The 27,861-nt window shown below is 40.0% G+C and overlaps 1 long non-coding RNA gene and 3 other non-coding genes across 24 annotated transcripts in view; all 4 read left to right on the forward strand.

Moving 5' to 3' along the window:
- The window catches only part of LOC106022184, a 202,162-nt gene that overhangs the window by 10,761 nt on the left and 163,540 nt on the right, over positions 1 to 27,861 (forward strand). For 20 of the 21 annotated variants that reach the window (XR_005871914.1, XR_005871913.1, XR_005871919.1 and 17 more), the window contains 4 exons: positions 19,347 to 19,679; positions 21,760 to 21,795; positions 23,021 to 23,092; positions 23,474 to 23,517. This is a non-coding gene — a long non-coding RNA (uncharacterized LOC106022184). The remainder of the gene's footprint in view (positions 1 to 19,346; positions 19,680 to 21,759; positions 21,796 to 23,020; positions 23,093 to 23,473; positions 23,518 to 27,861) is intronic. The other variant, XR_005871910.1, reaches the window with a different exon arrangement.
- Positions 19,735 to 19,813, forward strand: LOC121135051. The gene has a single exon (XR_005872242.1). It is a non-coding gene; the product is annotated as a small nucleolar RNA SNORD115 (small nucleolar RNA).
- On the forward strand, positions 21,430 to 21,508 carry LOC121134940. The gene has a single exon (XR_005872145.1). It is a non-coding gene; the product is annotated as a small nucleolar RNA SNORD115 (small nucleolar RNA).
- Positions 23,153 to 23,231, forward strand: LOC121134850. Its single transcript, XR_005872059.1, has one exon. It is a non-coding gene; the product is annotated as a small nucleolar RNA SNORD115 (small nucleolar RNA).

The following is a 27,861-nucleotide window of genomic DNA, read 5'->3' on the forward strand; positions in this document are numbered from 1 at the left end:
TGCAAGCTCTTAGCCTATATTCATTATCCTTCCATTAGGAAGAAATTTCCTCATTAGTTAAAGGTACAACAATAACCACTTGGTCTCTTCCAATCAGTTGACTAAGCCTTGAATAAACTTTTAATATCAAATCAGAGATCTTTTCTAAGTATGTTTTCAATTTTTTATTCTGTTTATGTGTCAGGAATACACATTCTAGTATGATGTACTCCCTGTGTATTAAAATTCCTATTCTGTAGATGGTAAAATATCCAGAATGCAGTCTTGTTTTGGATCCAGATGGTGCAAATGTGCTTCTAGTATTCTCTTTTCTACCCATTCGAATTTTTTATAGCATCAGCTGATAAGATTCGTCAAATATTTTGGTCTTTGTCTCTTTTTAAGGTGACTTTCAGGTGTTTTAAATCATGCACTTCTACTCCAATAATTATCTCTTGTTGAGAGATTTCTCATAGTAGTTTTTGAAGATCATTAAGAGTCTCATAACAATCTCTTCTGATCTGCACTTTCTGCGGTCTAATTTTCTGTGAGTCTTTTGCATAACCAAAATAATAAATTGAATTTTCTGTTCATGAACCCTCATTGATATGGGGCAGTTCAGATGCATCAAGATGAATCAGATGGTGTCCATGAAGTGGGGCCCCAATCTCTTCCAGAAGCTGTTGAAGATTGCTGTTAGGTAATTCCTTGTTCTACAGAAAACTCAAACATTAATGGTAACAAAGGAATTTTCAATTTTTAAATGTATTCATATGGGGAAAGGCAACAATAAGGATGATAGTAAACATGGAGGAGTTTAGACTATCAGAAAAGGAAGTGAGTATACATAGATGAAAATCTCTAATTTTCTTATCTTTTGATTTGTATCAATGGCTCTTTGGCATAATACAGAAATTCTGAATTTCATTTTTTAACAATATGCTTGGATTAAGACTAGGGTAGCCAGTCCAACTCCAAAGCCAGATTCAGTTAAATGAATGGGGTATAAATAATATAAAGAAGCAAACAGTAATGGATATTATTAAAAAACAATTTAAAGAGGTTTAGACTTTGATACCACACACTGAATTATTATTTGTTTGATGGTCCTCAGAATAGCTAATCATTCTCCTTCAGGTATCCATACGCTCAGTATTTTTTCACTGTTTGGAGCTGAGGTTTCATGTAAAGATGATAAACAAAACACATATCTTACTTTTTTGAAGTCTCGTTAATCATAGTAGAAGATGACACTGAAGAAACCTCCTCCTCTGGTTTCTTCTGTTTGGATCGAATTTTGATTAATATGATGGAAATGAAAGTTTTTCTTCCCCTATGGAAAAAAAGGCAATACCATTTCCCCAAAGTAACACGTATCCTGGTTTCCAGACTAAGGTCATAACATCTTGAAATACACTGATGGTTCAGGTCAGAAGTTTTCTCTGTAGTGCAGTGTCTTTCTGCAGCAGTTTTTACTTTCATTAGAATTAAGAAAGTTCAAAGTTAATAAGCATTATGTAATCTCTGTGTTTGGGGTCGTGGTAAACCCTGGATGTTTATGAAGCCTTTCTTTTAAGGTTCAGTTAGATCTCTCAACCACTGCTTGTCCTGTGAGATTTGAGGTATACTAGTTACAATTTTATATTATAATATTTGAAAAATATTCCATTTTGCTGGAGACATACGCTGGAGCATTGTCTGCTTTTATTTGTGGAGCCACCAACACAAAGAGTTGAGTAATTACAGAATCAGCCTTTTCAGAGATGATGGCTGTAATCCATTGGAAGCCTGAGAATTTTTGTATGATATGGTGTATGTATTTCAAACTGACAAATTCTAGAAAGTGAAAAGTACATATGCCAAATTTCATTTCCACAAATAACTTTGGGATTACTGTCTGCTGGTAATGTAATTTGATTTTAGAATAAACAGGAGGGACAGTTTCTTACAATTTCCTTGACTTGTTACTAAGTAGTTGAAAATTCCTTCTTTAAACCTTTGTGTTAACATGGTTTTCCTTATGAAAGTCTGAAGCTTGCAACACACTTCCTATTAATAAAAGATCGATAAAATCATTTCCTTGTGCTAGAGTATATGGCTGATGTGTCATATATATATATGTATCTTAGATGAGACCTATTTCTGATGGTTTCCTGTAATTGTAAAAGCAATGAGATTAATTCTATACCACCATGAACAAATTCTGCAGTCTGCAGTCTCAATGTGTAAGACAACTCTCTGCATACTGAGAATCCATAACTATTTTGAGAGGCTCCGTAAAGTCTTTATGTACCATGAGAATGACGTACAACTCTGCATTTTGTACACTGGTATAAGGGCTTTGAACTATTTTACTTATAATTTCTGATTTATAAAATGTAGGGATGGTTCAACATTAGAAAATCTATCAAGGCAATCCACCATATAAAAGAACTGAGAAAGAAAAACCACACGATCATCTGACTAGATGCTTAAAAAGCCTTTGACAAAATCCAGCACCCCTTCATGATAAAGGTCCTAGAGAGATCAGGGATAAAAGGAACATGCCTGAATATAATAAAAGCAATATAGAGTAAACCAACAGCTAACATCAAACTAAACGAAGAGAAACTCAAAGCAATTCCTCTAAAATCAGGAACAAGACAAGGCTGTCCACTCTCTCCATATCTCTTCAATATTGTACTTGAGGTGCTAGATACAGCAATAAGACAACAAAAGGAGATAAAGGGGATAAAAATTGGAAAAGAAGAAGTCAAAATTTCACTATTTGCAGATGATATGATAGTTTACATAAGTGACCCGAAAAACGCTGCAAGGGAACACCTAGAGCTGATAAACACCTTCAGCAATGTGGTAGGATACAAGGTAAGCTCAAAAATTAAGTGGCCCTATTATATACAGAAGATGAAGTGACTGAGAAAGAAATCAGAGAAACCTCATGCTTTACAATAGCCATAAACAGCATCAAATATCTGGGGATAATGTTAACCAAGGAAATGAAAGACCTGTATATCAAGAATTTTAAGTCTTTAAAGAAAGAAATTAAAGAGGATACCAGAAAATGGAAAGATCTCCCATGCTCTTGGATTGGTAGGATCAACATAATAAAAATGGCAATCTTGCCAAAAGCAGTCTACTGATTCAATGCAATCCCTATCAAAATTCCATCACAATTCTTCAAGGACCTGGAAAGAACATTAATCAACTTTAAATGGAAAAACAAAAGGCCCAGGATAGCCAAAACAACCCTATACAATAAAGGAACTTCAGGAGGCATCACCATACTTGATTTCACACTCTATTATAGAGCTATAGTCCTGAAAACAGCTTGGTATTGGCACAAAAATAAGCAGGTAGACGAATGGAACCAAATTGAAAATCCTGATTTTAACCCACACATCTATGAACACTTGATTTTTGACAAAGTAGCTAAAACTATACAATGGATAAAAGAAAGCATCTTCAACAAATGGTGCTGGCATAACTGGGTACTGGTATGCAAAAGACTGCAGATAGATCCATGTTTATCGCTTGTACAAAACTTAAGTCCAAATGGATCAAAGATCTCAACATAAATCCAGCCACACTGAAACTCTAAGAAGAGAAAGTGGGAGATACTCTTCAATGAGTTGGTACAGGCGACCACTTCATGAATATAACACCAGTTGCACAGACACTGAGATCGGCAATTAACAAATGGGACCTCATGAAACTAAAAAGCTTCTGTAAGGCAAAGGACACAGTCAACAAGACAGAAAGGCAGTCCACAGAATGGTAAAAGATATTCACTGACCCCACATCTGACAGAGGGCTAATCTCCAAAATTCACAAAGAACTCAAGAAGCAAGTCTCCAAAACACCCAAGGATCCAATCAAAAGGTAGGGTACAGAACTAAACAGAAAATTCTCAATAGAGGAAGCTAAAATGGCCAAGACACATTTAAGAAAGTGCTCAACATCCTTAGCCATCAGGGAAATGCAAATCAAAACAACTCTGAGATACAATCTTACTCCTGTCAGAGTGGCTAAAATCAAAAACAACGAAGACAATTTATGCTGGAGAGGATGTGGAGAGAGGAGAACACTCCTCCACTGCTGGTGTGTGTGCCAACTCATACAGCCACTTTGGAAAGCAGTATTGAGATTCCTCAGGAAAATGGGAATCAATCTACAACAAGAACCAGCAATTCCACTCTTAGGCATATATCCAAAGGAGGCAAATTCATACAACAAGGGCATCTGCTCCACTATGTTCATAGCAGCATTATTTGTAATAGCCAGAACATGGAAGTAACCTAGATGCCCCTCAACTGACCAGTGGATAGAGAAAAAGTGGTACGGTGGTACATTTACACAATGGAGTATTACTCAGCAGAAAAAAACAATGGAATCTTGAAATTCGCAGGTAAATGGATAGCACTGGAAGAAACCATCTTGAGTGAGGTAACCCAGTCACAAAAAGACAAACATGGTATGTACTCACTCATATATGGATTTTAAATATGGATCAGGAGAGTACCAATCTGCACTTCCACTGACAGAGTCTGGGAAACAGGAAATAACCTAAAAGATATACATGGTACCCAAGAGAAGATAAATGAGGCAAGATCCTCTGAACAGATGGGGAAGATGGCGAGGAGTGGGGAGGTCGGGGGTAGGGGGACCTGGAAAATAGAGAGGGGGAGAAGAGGAAGAGGGAGTAGGATGTAGAGGAACAGGAAGGTTGACTGGGGGGGTAGGAAAGGGGGAAGAGGGAATCATAGGTTAGAAGACAGATCAGGCAACATTGTGACCTCTAGTGATCTAAACGGATGACACCAATTGGCAAGCTAAGCAATAGTGTAGAGACCACCTCGAATGCCTATTCCTGATAGTGAACTTGATGTCTATAACCATACTGGAGCCTTCATCCAGTGACTGATGGAAGCAGAGGCTAACACCCACAGTTAAATACTGAACAGAACCCAAGGAACCCAGCAACAGAGAGAAAGGAGCAAAGAGCAAATTGGCAAAGAATGGGCTGGCAAAACCAGCAGAGGCAGCTGATCCGAACAGGGGAGAGCTCTTGGGCCGACAGCTGGGAGGCCAGCATGGGATCAATCCAGACCCCCTAAAAGTGAGAGTCAATGAGGAGGCCTGGCTACCTATGGGGTACTGAGCAGTGGATCAGTGTTTATCCCTCAAATACTAACAGACATCGTGTGCTCTCTCTGCCTGAACTCTTAGGGAAGTGCCTGGACCCTACCCTGAATGAAATGATAGACTGTAGATATCCCCTATGTGGAAGGAATTGGCAATAGGGTGGGAGGAGGGGAGGGACAGGGAACTTGGATTGACATGTAAAACAAGCCATTTAAAATTAAAATAAATAATAAATAATAAAATATGTCCTACCTGATATTTTGCTTAAGTGTAGAATGAAAGAACTACAGACATATGTGTTTTTCTCAAAATATGCAGAAGAATACAAATAACAATTCTTTATGAATTTGATTCTCTCTGCTTGGGAAAATTGTTACTAATCATTCACAAAAAGTTACTGCAAGCCGTTAGCCTATATTCATTATCCTTACATTAGGAAGAAATTTCCTCATTAGTTAAAGATACAATTATTACTGCTGGGTCTCTTCCAATCAGTTGACTAAGCTTTCACAAATCTTTTAATATCAAATCACAGATACTGGCTATACATGTTTTCAATTTTTTATTCTGTTTATGTGGCAGGAATAACCATTCTAGTATGATGTACTCCCTGTGTAATAATATTCCTATTATCTAGATGGTAAAATAACCAGAATGCAGTCTAGTTATGGATCCAAATGGAGCAAATGTGCTTCTACCCATTCAAATTTTTTTCAGCATCAGCAGATACGATTCATCAACTATTTAGGTCTTTGACTCCTTTTAAGGCCATTTTCAGGTGTTTTAAATCATTTAATTCTACTCCAATAATTATCTCTTGTTGAGATATTTCTTCCAGTAGTTTTTGAATATCATTAAGAGTCTCATAACAATCTCTTCTGATCTGTGCTTTCTGCGGTCTAATTTTCTGTGAGTCTATTTCATATCCAAAACAAAAAATGCAATTTCTTCTTTATATTATTTTCTGGAGCAATTTTTAATCCCCAGTGAGGCAAAATTTACTTTACTGCTTCAAACATCTTTTCCCAAGTACCTATATTTGAATTAGACAGCAATATATCATCTATAATATTATATACTAGTGATTATGAAAATAGTTATGAATGGTTTCCAAAGGGTTTTGCACAAAATACTGGCAGAAAGCCTGGCTATTTAACATTCCTTGTGGCACCATCTTCCTCTGAAATCTTTCTATTGGTTGAGAATTGTTATATGTAGGTACTGTGAAGGCAAATTTTCTCTGTGTTTCTCTTGTAATGGTATAACGAAGAAGCTATCTTTTCAATCTATAACAACCTTTGGACAATCTTTAGGTATTAGAGAAAGTAGTTGCAACCAGGATGTCGAGAGATCATAGGCAGAATTACCTGGTTGATAGCTTTCAGATACGTAACCAACTTCCAATTCCAAGTCTTCATTTGGATAACAAATAGAGGTGAATTCCATGGACTATTTCATTCTTCTGTTTGTCCAGCATTTAGCTGTTCCTGAACTAAATTTTCCAAAGGCTCTAAGTTCTCAGAGGTAATAATCCATTGACCTACAAATACAGGTTCATCTGTTAGACATTTTAAGGGTAAAAATTTGGTTCCTCTGTAGGTTTTGCACTAGCATCCTGTTTCTGTACATCCTGTATGTTTGGTATTCTGATTTCTAAGCCTTACAATATTTTCTCTAGCACTAGGAGCTTGTCTATGATTCATATCTGATACAGGAGGAATGTTAATCTGTGTATTCCATTGCTGTAAGAGAGCGCAAACATCTTACTATCATGGTAACAGATGGAGTATATTGTACGTTTTTGATGATGAGCAAGAGCAGCTTTTGACACCCAACATGGTAAGAATGACTGCCAGTGTTTTTTAAAACATTTTTATTTATTGAGGAGCACATTGCACTCAGACATCTTATAGGTTGCAAAATGATACAATACCGACTTCCATGAAACACGTCACTCAGATCAATGACTCCTGAGAACACTCCCATGAGAAAGATCCATGCCTCCAGAGAACACTCCAATGAGATCACAGAATGATAAGGAGTTGCCCAGACACCTTAGAGATCTAGGAGATGTACTCAGTTACTTTTTAGTGTAAAGCTAATAACATGCACACCATATATACAGAATTATTGAGAAGCATATGAATGACAATGAAAAAACTTTTATGTTTTGATGAGATACCATAAATTGAAGTCTTTATGAGTGCTGACATGTGTTAAATGGATACCTGTACCTAAATATGTTTAATGAAAAGGAAACTAAGTAGAGAAACTTGTCCTAGTGTAGTGCTAATGTACAGAGTTCATACACAGAAACCATCAAGGGAATTCCAGGTTGCTGTGCACTTCTCATGCTCTTATAGAAAATGCCTTTCTTTTTTTTTCTTTTAGCTCCATCCAGCAAGAACATTTATTGTGATATCTACCATCTTAAGAAAATCTGAAGTGTACATGACAGGGTGGTCAATCTTCCTCAGTGCTGTGCAGCAGGTCTTTAGGACTTATACAACCTAGGCTTTACTCATGTGGAATAGCAACTTTCTGTTCCCTTTCCTATCCCAGCCCTTTGCAACTGCTATTCTATTCTTTAAGAATTGAAATATCATAAAGTCTTATGTGCATTAAAGACACAACTCTCTCGAGGAAAGCATGTTCAACACGAGCAGGATACACAGCAGCCATCCTCATGGAGTCCAGGGTCTTGCTGTAGTAGAAGATGCCTGTCTCCTGATCATTCACAGTTTACTCACAGCCTTGGCATAGTAATACTGTTTTTTAATTATTATTTTTTAATTTAGGTTAGAAACAATCTTGTTTCACATGTCAGTCTCAGCTCCCTCTCCCTACCCTCTCCCCCTGCCCTTCCCACTGGGTCCCCCAGTCCCCCACCCAATCTCCAGTCCAGTCCCTAAGGAGGGTGAGGCACTACATGGTGTATCTCCAGTAACTGTCATTTCATCCAGGGCAGGGCCTAGGCCCTTCCCCAAGAGTCCTGGCTGAGAGAGCCTCCATATTGTGGCATGGGCACTCAAAGTCTATTTGTATGCCAGGGATAAATACTACCCATAGGTTACCTAGGCCTCCTCACTGATACCCAAATTAGGGGGTCTGGGTCAGTCCTATGCTTTCTACACAGCTATCAATCTGGAGTCCAAGAGCTCCCCGTTGTTCAGGTCAACTGTTTCTGTGGGTTAAACTATCCCATTCTTAACTCCTTTATCCATCAGTTCTCTCTTACTGACACTGGATTCTAGGAGTTCAGTTCAGTGTTTGTGGGTATCTGCCTCTGCTTTCATCAGTTGCTGGATGAAGATCCTGTTTCCTAGAATCTCTGGCAGTGAGATTATATGCTGGCATTCCCCTGATTCATGTCTAAAATCCATAAATGAGTGAGTACATACCATGTTTCTCTTTGTGTGACTGGGTTACCTCACTCAATATGGTTCCTTCTAGTGCCTTCCATTTGCCTGCGAATTTCAAGATTCCATTGTTTTTTTTCCACTGAATAGTACTCCATTGTGTAAATGTACCACATTTTTCTCTATCCACTCTTCAGTTGAGGGGCATCTAGGTTGCTTCCAGGTTGTGGCTATTGTAAATTAATGCTGCTATGAATGTAGTAGAACAGACATCCTTATTGTATGAATGGACATCTTTTGGGTATATGCCTAAGAGTGGAATTGCTGGATCTTGTGGTAGACTGATTCCCATCTTCCTGATGAATCTCCATACTGATTTCCAAAGTGGCAGTACAAGTCCATATCCTCTCCAGCACAAACTGTCCTTGGAGTTTTTGATTTTAGCCATTCTGACAGGAGTGAGATGGTATCTCAGAGTTGTTTTGATTTGCATTTCCTGGATGACTAGGGATGTTGAGCACTTTCTCAAGTGTCTCTCAGCCATTTTAGTCTCCTCTATTGAGAATTCCCTATTTAGTTCTGTACCCTGTTTTTTGATTGGATCCTTTGGTGTTTTGGAGACTTGCTTCTTGAGTTCTTTGTAAATTTTGAAGATCAGCTCTCCATCAGATGTGGGGCTAGTGAATATCTTTTCCCAATCTGTGAGTTGCCTTTTTGTCTTGCTGACTGTGTCCTTTGCCTTACAGAAGCTTCTCAGTTTCAGGAGGTCCCATTTATTAATTGTTGATCTTTCTGTCTGTGCTACTGAACTTACGTTCAGGAAGTGGTCTCCTGTACCAATTTGTTCAAGGGTGCTTCCCACTTTCTCTTCTTTTTTTTATAATCTCCTTTCTTTATCTTTTCTCTTTTGTGTAGGATTTTTTTTAATTTTAAATAGCTTGTTTTACATGTCAATCCCAGTTGCCTCTCCCTCCCCTCCTCCCGCACTCCCCTTCCACCCTCCCTCCCACCCTATTGCCAAATCCTTCCACATAGGGGATGTCTAGAGTCTATCATTTTACTCTTGGTAGGGTCAAGGCACTCCCCTAAGAGTCCAGGCTGAGAGAGCATCTCTCTTTGTGCTATAGGCACATGAAGACAGATTGTATACCAGGGATAGACACTGATCCACAGCTCAGAGCCCCATAGGTTGTCCAGGCTTTCTCACTGACACTCACATTTGGGGGGTCCAGATCAGTCCCATTCTGGCCTCCCCACTTTCGGTCTGGGGTCCAAGAGCACTCCCCTGTTAAGATCAGCTGTCTCTGCTGGTTTTGCCAGCCCATTCTTTGCCAATTTGCTCATCATTCCTCTCTCTCTGTCACTGGGTTCCTTGGGTTCAGTTCAGTGCTTAGTTGTGTGTTTGCCTCTGCTTCCATCAGTCCTAGGATGAAGGCTCCCGGATAGTTATAGACATCAAGTTCATTATCAGGAATGGGCATTCGAGGTGGTCCTTCCACTATTGCTTAGCTTGCCAATTGATGTTATACCTTTAGATCACTCGAGGTCACTCTGGTGCCTGATCTGTCTTCGATCCTATGATTCCCTCTTCCCCCTCTTCTACCCCCACCCCTCAACTTCCTGTTCCCCCATGACCAACTCCCTTCCTCTTTACCCCCTCTATTCTTCCCAGGTCCCACTACCCCCCCCTCGCCCTGTTCCCCATCAAATCAGAGGATCTTGTCTCCATCCTCTTCTCTTGGGTATTATGCATATATGCATATCTTTTAGGTTCTTTCCTGTTTCCCAGACTCTCTATCTGTGGAAGTGCAGACTGGCACTATCCTGATCCATATCTAAAATCCATATATGAGTGAGTACATACCATGTTTGTCTTTTTGCGACTGGGTTACCTCACTCAGGATGGTTTCTTCCAGTGCTATCCATTTCCCTGCGAATTTCAAGATTCCATTGTTTTTTTCTGCTGAGTAATACTCCATTGTGTAAATGTACCACATTTTCTCTATCCACTGTTCAGTTGAGGGGCATCTAGGTTGCTTCCAGGTTCTGGCTATTACAAACAATGCTGCTATGAACATAGTGGAGCAGATGCCCTTGTTGTATGAACCTGCCTCATTTGGATAAATGCCTAAGAGTGGAATTGCTGGGTCTAGTGGTAGATTAATTCCCATTTTCCTGAGGAATCTCCATACTGATTTCCAAAGAGGCTGTATGAGTTAGCATTCCCACCAGCAGTGGAGGAGTGTTCCTCTCTCTCCACATCCCCTCCAGCATAAATTGTCTTCGGTGTTTTTGATTCTAGCCATTCTGACAGGAGTAAGATGGTATCTCAGAGTTGTTTTGATTTGCATTTCCCTGATGGCTAAGGATGTTGAGCACTTTCTTAAGTGTCTCTTGGCCATTTTAGCCTCCTCTACTGAGAATTCTCTATTTAGCTCTGTACCCCACCTTTCAAGTGGATCCTTTGGTGTTTTGGAGACTTGCTTCTTGAGTTCTTCGTGAATTTTGGAGATTAGCCCTCTGTCAGATGTAGGGTTAGTGAATATCTTTTCCCATTCTGTGGCCTGCCTTTTTGTCTTTTTGATTGTGTCCTTTGCCTTACAGAAGCTTTTTAGTTTCAGAAGGTCCCATTTGTTAATTGTTGATCTCAGTGCCTGTGCCACTGGTGTTATGTTTAGGAAGTGGTCTCCTGTACCAACTCGTTGAAGAGTATCTCCCACTTTCTCTTCTAAAAGTTTCAGTGTGGCTGGATGTATGTTGAGATCTTTGATCCATTTGGACTTAAGTTTTGTACAAGGCGATAAACATGGATCTATCTGCAGTCTTCTGCATACCACTACCCAGTTATGCCAGCACCATTTGTTGAAGATGCTTTCTTTTTTCCACTGTACAGTTTTAGCTTCTTTGTCAAAAATCAGGTGTTCATAGGTGTGTGGGTTAAAATTAGGGCTTTCGATTCGGTTCCATTGGTCTACCTGCCTATTTTTGTGCCAATACCAAGCTGTTTTCAGGACTATAGCTCTATAATAGAGCTTGAAGTCAGGTATGGTGATGCCTCCTGAAGTTCCTTTATTGTATAGGGATGTTTTGGCTATCCTGGGCCTTTTGTTTTTCCATATAAAGTTGCTTAATGTTCTTTCCAGGTCCTTGAAAAATTGTGATGGAATTTTGATAGGGATTGCATTGAATCTATAGACTGCTTTTGGCAAGATTGCCATTTTTATTATGTTGATCCTACCAATCCAAGAGCATGGGAGATCTTTCCATTTTCTGGTATCTTCTTTGATTTCTTTCTTCAAAGACACAAAGTTCTTGATATACAGGTCTTTCCCTTCCTTGGTTAACATTATCCCCAGATATTTGATGCTGTTTTTGGCTATTGTAAAAGGTGATGTTTCTCTGAATTCTTTCTCAGTCACTTCATCATCTGTATATAATAGGGCCACTGATTTTTTTGAGTTTACCTTGTATCCTGCCATATTGCTGAAGGTGTTTATCAGCTCTAGGAGTAACCTTGCAGAGTTTTTTGGGTCACTTATGTAAACTATCATATCATCTGCAAATAATGAATGTTTGACTTCTTCTTTTACTATTTGTATCCCCTTTATCTCCTTTTGTTGTCTTATTGCTGTAGCTAGAACTTCAAGTACAATATTGAAGAGATATGGAGAGAGTGGACAGCCTTGTCTTGTTCCTGATTTTAGAGGAATTGCTTTGAGTTTCTCTCCATTTAGTTTGATGTTAGCTGTTGGTTTACTGTATATTGCTTTTATTATATTCAGGTACGTTCCTGTTATCCCTGATCTCTCTAGGACCTTTATCATGAAGGGGTGCTGGATTTTGTCAAAGGCTTTTTCAGCATCTAGTGAGATGATCATGTGGTTTTTCTTTCGCAGATTGTTAATATGGTGGAATACATTGATAGATTTTCTAATGTTGAACCATCCCTGCATTCCTGGAATGAAGCCTACTTGATCATGGTGGATGATTTTTCTGATGTGTTCTTGAATCCGGTTTGCAAGTATTTTATTGAGTATTTTTGCATCAATGTTCATGAGGGAAATTGGTGTATAGTTATCTTTCTTAGTTGTGTCTTTGTGTGGCTTGGGTATCAAGGTAATTGTAGCCTCGTAGAAAGAGTTTGGCAGTGAGCCTCCTGCTTCTATAGTGTGGAATACTTTGACGAGTATTGGAATGAGCTCTTCTTTGAATTTCTGGTAGAATTCTGCACTGAAGCCATCTGGGCCTGGGCTTTTTTTGTTTGGGAGACTTTTGATGACTGCTTCTATTTCATTAGGGGTTATAGGTCTGTTTAGATTATTTATCTGTTCTTGATTTAGTTTGGGCAAGTGATATGTATCCAGGAAATTGTCCATTTCCTTTAAATTTTCAAATTTTGTGGAGTACAGATTTTCAAAGTATGCCCTGATGATTCTCTTGATTTCCTCAGAGTCTGTTGTTATGTCCCCTTTCTCATCCCTGATTTTGTTAATTAGCATGTTCTCTCTCTGTCTTTTGGTTAGTTTGGACAGAGGTTTGTCTATTTTGTTGATTTTCTCAAAGAACCAACTCTTTGTTTCATTGATTCTTCTCAATGTTTTCCTGGTTTCTACTTGATTGATTTCAGCCCTCAATTTGATTATTTCCTGGCGTCTGCTCCTCCTGGGGGAGTTTGCTTCTTTTTGTTCTAGAACATTCAGCTGTGCTATTAATTCTCTAGTATGACTGTTCTCCAGTTTTTTCATGTGGGCACTTAGTGCTATAAACTTTCCTCTCAGCACTGCTTTCAAAGTGTCCCATAAGTTTGTGTATGTTGTGTCTTCATTCTCATTGAAATCGAGGAAGTCTTTAATTTCTTTTTTTATTTGTTCCTTTACCCAGGGATGGTGCAATTGTGCATTGTTCAATCTCCATGAGTTTGTAGGGTTTCTGCGATTTGTGTTATTGTTGAATTCTAATGTTAATGCATGGTGGTCTGATAAGATGCAGGGGTTATTCCAATTTTTTTGTATCTGTGGAGATTTGCTATGTTTCCTATTATGTGGTCAATTTTAGAGAAGGTTCCATGTGGTGCCGAGAAGAAGGTATATCCCTTTGTATTTGGGTGGAATGTTCTATAGATGTCTGTTAAACCCAGTTGGGTCATAACTTCTATTAATTCTTTTGTTTCTTTGTTAAGTTTCTGTCTGGAGGTCCTATCCAGCAGTGAGAGCGGAGTGTTGAAGTCTCCTACTATTAGTGTGTGAGATTTTATGTGCATTTTGAGCTTTAGTAATGTTTCTTTCACGAATGTAGGTGCCTTTGTATTTGGGGCGTAGATATTTAAAATCGAGACTTCGTCTTGATGTATTTTTCCTTTGATGAATATGAAGTGCCCTTCTTCATCTCTTTTGATTGATTTTAATTTGAAGTCTAATTTGTTAGATATTAGGATTGCTACGCCCGCTTGTTTCTTGGGGCCGTTTGACTGGAAGATCTTTTCCCAGCCCTTTACTCTGAGATAACGTCTGTCTTTGGTGTTGAGATGTGTTTCTTGTATGCAGCAGAAGGAAGGGTTCTGTCTTCGTATCCATTCTGATAGTCTGTGTCTTTTTATAGGTAAGTTGAGGCCATTGACATTGAGGGATATTAATGACCATTGATTGGTGATCCTTGTTTGCGCTTGATTTATTGTTAGTGAAGTTATTTTGTGTAGTGTCTCCTCCCTTTCTTTTAGTGTTTTGTAAAGTATGATTCTATATTGCCTGTGTCTTTGTGAATGTAGTTATCTTCGTTGGCTCTAGGTTTTCCTTCTAGCATTTTCTGTAGAGCTGGATTCATGGATACGTATTGTTTAAATCTGGCTTTGTCATGGACTATTTTGTTTTCTCCATCTATGGTAATTGAGAGCTTTGCTGGATATAGTAGTCTGGGCTGGCATCCTTGTTCCCTTAGCGTTTGTAGGACATCTGACCAGGATCTTCTGGCTTTCATCGTTTCCATTGAGAAGTCAGGTGTAATTCGGATAGGTCTGCCTTTATATGTTACTTGGCCTTTTTCTTTAGCTGCTCTTAATATTTTCTCTTTGCTCTGTAGGTTTGATGTTTTGATTATTATATGGCGAGGTGACTTCTTTTTGTGGTCAAGCCTATTTGGTGTTCTGTAAGATTCTTGTACTTTCATAGGCATATCTTTCTTTAGGTTAGGGAAGTTTTCTTCTATGATTTTGTTGAATATGTTTTCTGTACCTTTAAGTTGAAGTTCTTCACCTTCTTCTATACCTATTATTCTCAGGTTTGGCTTCTTCACGGTGTCCCATATTTCCTGAATATTTTGTGTTAAGGATTTGTTGGTTTTGAGATTTTCTTTGGTTGACGATGCTATGTCCTCTAATGAGTCTTCAACACCTGAGATTCTCTCTTCTATCTCTTGTATTCTATTGGTGATGCTTGCATCTGTAATTCCAGACCGTTTACCGAGCTTTTCTATTTCCAGCATCCCTTCATTCTGTGTTTTCTTTATCGTTTCTATTTCAGCTTTCAATCCTTCAACTGTTTGAGCTGTTTCCTTAATTTTCTTGGTTGTTTTTTCTTGGTGCTCTTTAGATTCTTTGAGAGATTTGTTTATTTCTTGATTTTTTTCCCCCATTTCATGGATTTTTTTTGTTTTTTCTTCTATTTCTTTAAGGGATTTCCTCGTTTCTTCTTTGAGGCTCTCCATCATCTTCATGAAATAATTTTTAAGGTCTGTCTCCTCTTCTTCATCTATGTAGTGCTTTTCAGGTCTTTCTGGTGTTGGATCCCTGGATTCTGGTGGGGTCGTGTTGGTGTTTCTATTGCTGAGTGATCTCTTATTCTGTCTTCTTCCCATCTCTTCTTCCAGTGGGTGCTGGTGGGGGCTTTCTGTTTCCACTGGTCTCCTTCCTTACTGCAGCTGAAGCTGAAGCTGGCCTCGCTGGGGTTGGGGTCTTGGAGGGGCTGATCTCTTTCCTGAAGCTGGGCTCCCTGGGTTGGGGTCTTGGAGGGGCTGATCTCTTTCCTGTGTGGGCGGCTCATCTGGAAGCCGGGAGCGGCCCCGAAGATGGAGGGGGATGGGTGATGGGCGGGTGGTCCCAGCCAGAGACCCAATCTCAACTGAAGCTGGGCTCGCTGGGTTGGGGTCTTGGAGGGGCTGATCTCTTTCCTGTGTGGGCGGTTCTTCTGGAAGCCGGGAGCGGCCCCGAAGATGGAGGGGGATGGGTGATGGGCGGGTGGTCCCAGCCAGAGACCCAATCTCAACTGAAGCTGGGCTCGCTGGGTTGGGGTCTTGGAGGGGCTGATCTCTTTCCTGTGTGGGCGGCTCTTCTAGAAGCCGGGAGCGGCCCCGAAGATGGGGGGGATGGGTGATGGGCGGGTGGTCCCAGCCGGGGACCCAATCTCACCTGAAGCTGGGCTCCCTGGGTTGGGGTCTTGGAGGGGCCTGAAAATGCCTTTCTTTCAGAGAAAAAATTCCCTCTCATTTACAAGTGTCATGGCTGAATATTTTAGAAATCATCTACAATATGAAGGGCATCTAAACACTATTGATGTGCAAGGCTACAGCACCACCGCAAGGAATAAACCCCATGATGATACACTCCAATGAACTAGTCCCTTTCATGAATTATCTTAATATTGATATAAAAATCATAAAGAATATCTGGCATCCTTTCTTCTAATACAGTCTCAATATAATCTTATAGACAAGTATAGAAGAAATCACTACAAACACATCTTTGTTATAGAAGCCGTATCTTGTCTGTGTTTAAGGACCACTTCCTATGGCAGTTGAGGCTAGAAATAGCAGTCAGGACACAATTCCATCCATGATGTTTTTTTTTTATTTCTAATTCATTTCACGTTGGAATTGCAAAGGCCTCTTAACATTCAATCGGGTGAGGTAAGCATTAAGTTGTACTCCTTTGTGTTGTTCCTTCCTTACTATGAATAGAGATTTCAGAACCTCAAGATCTATGATTCGAGAGGTCCAAGAAATAGATTTTCTATGATTTCCCTGTTTGGCACTTATGTTTAATTCATGGAATGATGATCATATACATCTCTGTTCAGTCCAGTGTTATTCCATTTCACATAGTCTAGAATTCCCTTAGCAAGGCAAAGAAATGTTCAACAAATATTACTGATCCCTCTGTGCTTTTTCATTGAAAAGACACCAGTTATGTGAATGGTATTTTGTAAAATCTATTTTAGCCACCTCAATCTTAAGATTTCTGCTCTTAAGTACATAAGACATCTTAATTCTTACTGCCTCTCATGATTTCCTATCTCATCTTCTCAAAACCGGTACCTCATATGCCCATTTCTACGCAGAGAATTCTGAGAAATACAATGGAACAATTCACTATGAATAGCCCAGGAAAACAGACAATACATTTTAATAATCAAGATTTCTGATTTAACTGGCTGTTACCTCTGACAATGTACTCTTAGAGTTTTCACTATTTGTTTTCTTTGCTGTCACAAGGATGACTTTAAGAACATTTTCTATAGGAAAGCAAACAAAATTTTTATTTAACTATTTAAGGCATGAGATACTTTTTACTGTTCTTTTTCACCATAGTGGAGCATAAGGTGACCTGCATGAGACTCATGATCAGACAAATTAGCAAGAATTAGTGTTACATAAATTTTTTTTCTATTTAGGGATACCTATAACTGAAATTTGGAAATTTAAGGAAAATTACAAAGTGGTAGTTTGCCATAGTGAGAATCATCAAGACAGAAACACAAAAACCAAAAGACCTGCACTGAAAATGCTTCTGATAATACTGTAGGCATTACATACCAGACACACATCCATAAAGTTGATAGCATTTGAGTATACACTGTCTAAAATTAATCAGACGATGACCTTTGCCATTTTATTACTTTAATTTTAAATAGTTTGCTTCACATGTCAAACCCAATTCCCTCTCTCTCCCCTCCTCCAGCATCCCCCATCATCACTCCCAGCCTGCCACGCTATCCACACTCCCTTCCACAAAGGGGATATCCAGAGTTTGTAATTTCACTGAGGTCAGGGTCCAGGATGAGGCCAGGCGATGGTGGCGCATGCCTTTAATCCCAGCACTCAGGAGGCAGAGGCAGGCAGATCTCTATGAGTTCGAGGCCAGGCTGGGCCGACAGCCTCCAAAACAATATAGAAAAACCCTGTCTTGTAAAAATAAAAACAAACAAACAAAAAAAGAGTCCAGGATGAGACATCATCTCTCTTTGGGTTATGGACACACGAAGTCCATTTGTATGACTGGGATAATACTGATCTCCTGCCCAGTGCCCCATTGGTTGCCCAGGCCTGGACACTGAGTCTCACACTAAGGGAGTCAGGATCAGTCCCATGCTGGCCTCTCAGGGTGTTCAAGATGAATACATTGCTCTACCTGAATATTTTTCTGCTAATACCATGATGTTTTCAAGACTATAGCTCTGTAAAAGAGCTTAAAGTTAGGGATGGTGATTGCCTCATGAATTCCTTTATTGTATATGGTTGTTGTGGCTATCCTGGATCTATGTATCCCATTTCTTTCCACTAGCATTCTAGGTCACATAGAGTGGAATTGCTTGTGAGTTCACTGATGTAATCACCAAATATTATTGGTCATTCTGTGCTTCTTCATTGAAAAGACCCCAACTGTTTGAATGGCATCTTGTAATATCTCTTTTAACCATATAAATCATAACATTTCTGTTCCAAGGTATACATGCTATCATAAATGTTAATGACTCCAATGATTTCCTTTCTCATCTTTCTTAATTCTCAGTTACAAGACCCCCATTGCTACTCATCTACTCCTGTTTCTGAATTCAAAGGAATACAAGGGAACACATTCAGTACTAATATTAAAATTTTTTTGGTTTATACGTCTGTGAACTCTCATCATATCTCTCAGAGTTTTCATGATTTATTATATTTACATGTTAAAGGGGTTACTCTAAGTATACTTTGTACAGAAAAGCACTCAATCCTGCACTTAACCTTTAAAGGATGAGGTAACATTTTACTGTATTTCTTCAGAAAATTGGTATATAATGTTGACCTCATGAGGCTCATGATCAGACAAGTTAGCAAGAATCAATGTTACAAAAAAACATTTTATGCTCCATTTTTTGCCCTGGGGAATGTCCATTATTCAGTCCATGAACTCAAGGGGGATCATTAGATTACTTTTCTCGGGCTCATAAGCAGATGGAAACTCATAATGTTCCTGTGCACTAATGGACATAATAGTAAGGCAAACACAGATTACATTTAATTTCCTTAGGATTTTTTGGCTTTATGAGGCAGGGTTTCTCTGTATTGTTTTGGAGGCTGTCGGTCCAGCCCGGCCTCGAACTCACAGAGATCTGCCTGCCTCTGTCTCACGAGTGCTGGGATTAAAGGCATGTGCCACCACCGCCTGGCTTATTTCCTTAGGATTAATGAACTTGTCCTACCATTCAGTCCACAGGGTACATGAGGCAATTCAAGAGAATGGAGCTTGCCAGGCTTTCCCCTCTTTGCCTCAGATGCACAGGCTCATAATCATATAGAGCAAAACTTACCTAATATCAGTATTATGGAATTTCAATTATATGCATAACATCCCAAGCTGCAAAGGCTGTCTCATCTCATTTGAAATGTGACAAGAGAATGGGAGTAGTGATCCTAAGCAGTCAATGATTTGCAGTTAAGTACAATGAGAGTACTCATTCTACTGTGGTGATTAGGATGTGATTTCAGAGGGACATGGGATAGCAGAGTGAAAGGAAGATCAGATAACAGGTCCTGGACCTTGTATGACTCAGTGCATGATCAAAAGCTAAAATGCTTTCACCAGACTTATAACATGTCTCCTGAACGGTCCCACAGCTAATGCTATGAATGAAGGCAATGAGGATGATTGTGAAGCCAGTGAAGAGTAAAACATACGTGGGTGTTGCAAACAGGTAGCCACCATTAATATTTTTCATTATCTCTCCCATGACTTTGATAAGCAATTGCCAACTTATCATGCTTTAGAGGTTTGGCTGTGCAAAAGGTAGGCAAGGCAATTATTCTGACCCTGACATGCCCATTTTGATGTCCCAAAATTTGTCTTGAATAAAGACGTTATTCTGCTTTATCTCTGGCAGGACCCTAATGCCAGCTGACCATTTGCTGAAGCATGCCTAGACCTACCTGCAAGATGGCCTTAGTATACTGGTAAGCAGCACATTTGTTTCCATCTATCAGGTATAGCTATGTCTTCTGAAAGCCTGGGTCAATTTTGACAAACCAATGTCAGGAAGAGAGGTGATGACATAAAAATCATGCTCAATAGGATTACGCAGAGGTCCAGTAAAAGACAGTGGAGAAATCAGGACCAAGTATACTCAGACCTTTCCCATAGGCCAGTACACAGGGCCTCATTCTCCCAGCAGCGTTTCCAAGTTTTGAGAATCATAGGAATTCCTGGTGCTCTTCTTTTGGAGAGCACTGAGTGCTCAGAAGGCACTTGTTGGGCCAATCTATGTATGTCAATGCTGGCCTTCATCAGCATAATGCTCATGTACATCTCTTCTATCTTAATTTCAGTTATCAAGGATGCAGTTATTTCACCTTCAGTTAAGTGGAAAGATGAGGTTAAGTTCTTCAGTATCTCTTAGATCTCTGCCTTCAAATATTAGAAAGCATCACATTCTATGAACCCAGTAATACTTAAGGCACAGAACTTGTGCACTTCCTTCCTTTTGAGAATCCACTAGGCCTTAAATGACTAAAGTGAGGTATTTCAAACTGCCTTTTCTTGTAAAATTCCAAGTAGTAGGTATTTGGAAACAGAGAAGTGACTTTTGGGGCAGGTGGGAAACAAGAATTGGTTCAGGATATTCAGGCACTGCACCTTGGACAGCTCAGTGATAGCTGAATGTGAACTTTGAAGCCATGCCTTGGGGTATCTTTCTAACTCCCTTGCTGATTACTACTGCCAGGTTAGAAGCATCAAGTTCTTGCTGTGTCAAGAGGGTAACATGCTCCAAACTTGCAAAGATGGTACTTAAGAATGTCCGCCTTGCAGGCCATTAACAGCAGGGAGATCAAATGGTTACCCTTCTGGGGCTCATAAAGAAGTACTAATGAACATATCAGTTAGGCAAATTGAGATACCTTTTCCTTTCATTAAGTTTAATAAACTTGCGCTGACATGCAGGCATCTGGACACATGAGGGAATTTGACAGGGTGTATCTAGCCAGTCATTCCCCTCTTTGCCTAGATGCACCAGCTCATAATCATGTGGAGACCCACTGACAATATATCAGTGGCATGGAATTTCAACCACATAAATGGCATCCCAAGCAGCAAAGCATTCCTTTGCTCATTTGATGAGGAATATGTGAAGAAAAAGTGTGTAGGCATCCTAAATCTGCAGGGCTTGGGAAATTAAGAACTTTGAGCGTACCCATCTTACAATAGTTATTAGGCAGTGAATTCACAAGGAAACAGTGTAGCGCTGTACAAAGAACCTTTTATGACACAGTGCATGATCAGATGATAAAATGCTTTCAACAGGCCTATAATATGCCTTCCCAATGATCAGTCAGTTAATGCTATGAATACAAGCAGTATGGATGAAGTTGAAACAAGTGAAGGGTTAAACTTGTCTAGGGGTGGCAAACAGGTAAAACACCATTAAAATTTTTCATTTTCTCTTCCACGGTTTTGATTACCAAATGCCCCTATTATCATGCTTGTTAGTTTGGACCTTCAGAAACTGGGAATTACAATACCTCTGACACTGATATGATTTTTGGCGAATGGAAAATTATGTTTAAACAAGAGAACAGATTCTGCTTGATACCTTGCAGGAGCCTAATGCGCCGTGACCATTTGACTAAACATCACCAAGAACTAAATCCTACATGGTATTTGTAATCCTAGTAAGCAGCACTATTTATCTATGACTTCTGAGGAACCGGGTCTATAGTGACAAACAAATGCTACAAATGGAAATGATGACATAAAAATCATGATTAAAAGGTTTATGCTGAAGCAAAGGTGAAAGGACTAGTGAGAAATGGCAACTTGTCTCCTAAGGCAGTTCTCATAGGCCAGTACACAGAACCTCATTCAACAAGACGTGTTTCTCTGTTTGGGGAATACTGTGAGGTCTAGGTGCTCTTCTTTATGTGACCAGTGAGCCTGCCTAAGAAGGTACTTATTGGGGAACTCTATGCATGTCAATGTTGGCCAGCATCTGCACTTTGATAAAGTCCATCTCTTCTCTTCTGCATTTCTTCGATCCAGGATGTAGAATTCGTGCCCCAATAATTTCACCTTCAGGTAAGTGTAAAGACCAGCTTAAGTGCCTACATCTCTTTTGGATATCTGCTTTCAAATATTAAAAAGCATGACCTTCTAGGAATCCAGTTACACTTGCAGCACAAAACTTGTGCTCTCCTTTCATTTTGGGAATCCTCTAGGCCTATTCCCATGAGAAAAGCATAGTATTTCAAACTGCCTTTCCTTGTGGAATTGAAAATATTAGGTATTGGGAAACAGAGCAGTGACTGAACGGTGAAATAGGACTCCAGGATTGGGTCAGGATTTACAGGTCCTGTCCCTTTCACAGCTCAGTGATAGGTAAATATGATTTTGAAATTCCTGGCTTGGAGTATTTATCTAGCTTCCATGCTGATGTTACTGCTGGGAAAAAACTTCATGTTCTTGCTGTGTCATGATGGTGATATGCTCCAAAATTTCAAAGATGGTGTTCATGAATTTCCAGTATGCAGTTCCTCAACAGCAGGGAGATCACTTAGTTACATTTCTCAGTCTCAAGAAGCAAACGGAGACTCACATTGTTATAGTGCACAAACATACATGTCAGTTAGGCAAACTCAAATATCTTTTCCTTTTGTTAGGGGTAGTGAACTTGTCCTTTCATGCAGGCATCATGCCACATAAGGCAATTTGACAGGGTGCATCTAGACAGGCATTCCCCCCTTTGCCTAGATGCACAGGCTCATCATTATATGGAGACTCACTCATGCATCATCAGTGGTTTGGAATTTCAACCACATGCATGACATCCCAAGTTGCCATGGCTTGCATTGCATATGAGATAAGGAATGGGCCAAGAGTACAGGTGTAGGTATCCTAAGCAAGTTGTGGTGCTTTGGCAGTAAAGAACCTAGTGGGTATGCATCTTACAATTATGATTAGGCAGTGACTTCAGTGGGATATGGCATAGGGCTGTGCAAAAACATCGGATGACAGGTTGGACTTTGTATGACATAGTGCATGATCAGATGATTAAATGTTTTCAACAGACCTATAATATGACTTCACAATGGTCTGTCAGAAAAGCTATGAATGCAGTTAGTGATGATGAGGGTGAAACAAGTGAAAGTTTAAACTTATCTAAGGGTGGAGCTGGTAACCACTATTAGAATGTTTAATTATCTCCCTAATGGCCTTGATTAGAAATTGCCACTGATTATCATCCTGGAGAGGCATGCCAAACTTTCCTTGACTAAGAAAACTAATTCTGTTTGATCCCTTGCAGGAGTCTAAGGCTGGCTGACTGATTGTCTGAAGCTCTCCAAGATCTACCTGCTAGATGGTCTTTGTCATCCTGGTAAGCAACACTGTTTGTTGCTTACCCACTATCAGGTATAGCTATACCTTCTGAGGACCCGGGTCTATGATGACAAACCAATGTCATGAAGAGAGGTGATGACATAAAAATCATGCTCACTTGGATTACGCTGAGGCCCAGGCTAAAGGATAGAAGGAGAATTGAGGGCCTAGTCTCTCAGGCTTTATTATAGTGCAGTACACAGGCCCTCATTCACCCAGCATTGTTACCCTGTCTGGGGAATCCTGTGGGTTCCAGCTGCTCTTCTTAAGAGGAGCACTTAGCCTGCCTCAGAAGGCACTTGTTTGACACATTATATACATCAAGGCTGCCATACATAAGCACTCTACACATGTCATTCTCTTCTCTTCTGCATTTCAGTGATCCAGCATGCCTAATATTTGCCCCAGTCATGAGATATTCAGGTAAGAGTCATGATAATGCTAAGTGCCCTCGTCTCTTTTGGATCTCTGTCTTAAAATTTTAAAAAACATGACCATCTAGGATTACTGTGATACTTGCAGCACAGAACTTGTGCTCTCGCTTCATTTTAGGGATCCTCAAAGTCTAACCCCGAGAAAGAATGGAAATTCAATATACCTGGTCATGTACAATTCCAAATAATAGGTATTGGGAAACAGAGTAGTGACTGTTGAGGGAGGTGGGACAAAAGGATTGGTCAGAGTGATCAGATTTTGTCCCTTGCACAGCTCAGTGATATGTGAATGTGATCTTGAAATCCCTGCCCCAGGTGTCTATCTACCTTCCATGTTGACTGGAAAAGCCAGGGCAAGAATTTCATGTCAGGAGTTTTACATGCGATGAAGTTGCAAACATGGGGCTCAGGAATGCACAGTATGCAGACCCTGGACTGCATGAAGATCACTGGGTTATTTTTCTGTGGGTCAAAAGGCAGAAACTGTCTAACAGTGTTCTACTGCACTGATGGATATATCAGTAAATGAAATTCAGTTACCTTTTTCTATTTTTAGGATTAGTGAATTTGTCCTGCTTTGCAGGCATCAGGCAACATGAGGCAATTCCACAGCTAGCATCTAGACAGGCATTCCCCCCTTTGCATAGATGCAAAGGCTCATCATCCTGTGGAGCCCAACTCACCACACATAAGTGGCAAGGAATTTCAAACATATGAATGACATCCAAAGCTTCAAAGACCCCCATAAATCATGTGATAATGAATGGGCCAAGAGAACAGTTGTAGGGATCCTAAGCATATGGTGATAGTGCAATTAAGACCCTTGTGGGTATGCATCCTCCAATGGTGATTAGGGACTAATGTCAGAGGGAAATGGTATAGCACTGTGCAAATAAAAGTAGATGACATGTCTTGGACATTGTCCATTATTAGAATCTAACTTGTTTTCACCCATCCTATAATATGCCTTCCCAATGTTCTGCCAGCTAATGGTATGAATTCAGGCTGTGAAGATGATGGTGAAACAGGAGAAGGGTTAAACTTGTCTACAGGTGGCAAACAGGGAAACATTGTTAAAATTTTTCATTATTTCCCCCATTGAATTGATTAGCAATTGCCCCAATAATCTTGCTCGAGCATTTAGATATACAGAAGTTGTGCATTACAATTCTGGTGACAAAGACTTGAAACTTTTGGCTCACCAAATTTTTTCTTGAATAAGAAAACTGATTCGAACTTGTAGTGGGAGATCTCAACACACCACTCTCACCACTAGACAGGAATACCAGAAAGAAACACAACAAAGAAGCAAAGGGTATAATAGAAGTACTGACACAAATGGGATTAACAGACATTTATAGAACATTTTATCCACATAAAAAAGAATATACCTTCTTCTCACCACCACATGGAACCATCTCAAAAATCGACCACATACTTTACAACATGTCAAACCTCTGCAGTATCAAAAAATTGGAATAACTCCATCCATCTTATCAAACCACCATGTGCTAAAATTAGAATTCAACAACAACACATATTGCAGAAATCCTAAAAACTCATGGAAATTGAATAAAGCACAACTGCACCATTCCTGGGTCAAACAAGAAATAATAAAGAAATTAAAGAGTATTACTCAGCAGAAAAAAACAATGGAATCTTGAAATTCGCAGGGAAATGGATAGCACTGGAAGAAACCATCCTGAGTGAGGTAACCCAGTCGCAAAAAGACAAACATGGTATGTACTCACTCATATATGAATTTTAGATATGGATCAGGATAGTGCCAGTCTGCACTTCCACAAATAGAGAATCTGGGAAACAGGAAAGAACCTAAAAGATATGCATATATGCATAGTACCCAAGAGAAGAGGATGGAGACAAGATCCTCTGAATGGATGGGGATCACGGCGAGGGGTGGGGGGAGTGGGTCCTGGGAAGAATAGAGGGGGTAAAGAGGAAGGGAGTTGGTCATGGGGGAACAGGAAGTTGAGGGGGTGGGGGTAGAAGAGGGGGAAGAGGGAATCATAGGATCGAAGACAGATCAGGCACCAGAGTGACCTCGAGTGATCTAAAGGTATAACATCAATTGGCAAGCTAAGCAATAGTGGAGGGACCACCTTGAATGCCCATTGCTGATAATGAACTTGATGCCTATAACCATCCGGGAGCCTTCATTCTGTGATTGATGGAAGCAGAGGCAAACACACAACTAATCACTGAACTGAACCCAAGGAACCCAGTGACAGAGAGAGAGGAGTGATGAGCAAATTGGCAAAGAATGGGCTGGCAAAACCAGCAGAGACAGCTGATCTGAACAGGGGAGTGCTCTTGGACCCTAGACCGACAGTGGGGAGGCCAGCATGGGACTGATATGGACCCCCCAAATGTGAGTGTCAGTGAGAAGGCCTGGGCAACCTATGGGGCCCTGAGCTGTGGATCAGTGTCTATCCCTGGTATACAAACTGTCTTCAAGTGCCTATAGCACAAAGAGAGATGCTATCTCAGCCTGGACTCTTAGGGGAGTGCCTTTACCCTACCAAGAGTAAAATGACAGACTCTAGATATCCCCTATGTGGAAGGATTTGGCAATAGGGTGGGAGGGAGGGGGGAAGGGGAGTGCGGGAAGAGGGGAGGGAGAGGGAACTGGGATTGACATGTAAAACAAGCTATTCAAAATTAAAATAAAAATGATAAAAAATAACTGAGGGAGAGAGAAATAAAAAGTCATTGCTTAAAAATAAGAATAACTTTCTTAGAACAAAAAGAAATTAAAGACCTCTTAAAACAATTTTGTATGGAAAAACAAAAGACCCAGGATAGCAAAATCAATCCTGTTCAAAAAGGCAATGTCCAGCGGCATCACCATCCCTGACTTCAAGCTCTATTATAGAGCTATAGTCAGGAAAACAGCTTGGTATTGGCACAAAAATAGGCAGGTAGACGAATGGAACCGAATTGAAAACCCTGATTTTAACCCACACATCTATGAACACTTGATTTTTGACAAAGTAGCTAAAACTATACAATGGATAAAAGAAAGCATCTTCAACAAATGGTGCTGGCATAACTGGGTACTGGTATGCAAAAGACTGCAGATAGATCCATGTTTATCGCTTGTACAAAACTTAAGTCCAAATGGATCAAAGATCTCAACATAAATCCAGCCACACTGAAACTCTAAGAATAGAAAGTGGGAGATACTCTTCAATGAGTTGGTTCAGGAGACAGCTTCCTGAACATAACATCCGCAGCACAGACAGTGAGATCAACAATTAATATATGGGACCTACTGAAACTGAGAAGATTCTATAAGGCAAAGTACACAGCCAGCAAGACAAAAAGGCAGCCCACAGAATGGGAGAAAATATTCACTAACCCCACATCTGATAGAGGGCTGATCTCCAAAATATAAAAAGAACTCAAGAAGCAAGTCTCCAAAACACCAAAGATTCCAATTAAAAAGTGGGCTGCATAGTTAAATAGAAAATTTTCAATAGAGGAGTCTAAAAGTGCTGAGAGGCACCTGAGAAAGTGCTGAAAATCCTTAGCCATCTGGGAATTGCAAATCAAAACAACTCTGAGATACCATCTCCCTCCTGTCAGAATGGCTAAAATCAAAAACACCAACGACAATTTAAGCTGGAGAGGATGTGGTAAAAAGGGAACACTTTTCCATTGCTGGTTGGAGTGCAAATTTGCTCAGGCACTTTGGAAATCAGTATGGAGATTTCTCAGAAAAATGGGAATCAACCTATCAAAATAACCAGCATCTCCACTCTTAGGCATATAGCCAAAATATACAGATTCATACAACAAGGATGTCTGTCCCACTATGTTCATAGCAGCATTATTAGTAATAGCCAGAACTTGGAAGCAGCGTAGATGCCCCTCAACCGAAGAGTGGATACAGAAAATGTGGTACATTTACACATTTGAGTACTATTCAGCAGAAAAAAACAATGGAATCCTAAGATTTGCAGGCAAATTGATGGCACTGGAAGAAACCATCCTGAGCTAGGTAACCCAGTCTCAAAAAGAGAAACATGGCATGTACTCTCTCATATATCGAATTTACGCATAGATCTGGGGATTGCCATCCTACAATCCCATGGCCAGAGAGTCTGGGAAACAGAACCTTCCTTTAGTTGCTGATGGAAGAAGATGCAGACTCTCACGGCTAAGCTTTTAGCTGAACTCAAGAAAGCCAGTGACAGAGAGGGAAGACTGATGACAAAGGGATTAAGACTTTGCTGGTTTAACCCCCAGAAACAGGTGACCCGACAAGTGTTAGCTCTTGAATCCCAGGATGTTGCCTGGGAATTAAGCATGG

The sequence above is a fragment of the Mesocricetus auratus genome, unplaced genomic scaffold (genome assembly GCF_017639785.1).
Source record: "Mesocricetus auratus isolate SY011 unplaced genomic scaffold, BCM_Maur_2.0 Super-Scaffold_100030, whole genome shotgun sequence".
NCBI classification, from domain to species: domain Eukaryota; kingdom Metazoa; phylum Chordata; class Mammalia; order Rodentia; family Cricetidae; genus Mesocricetus; species Mesocricetus auratus.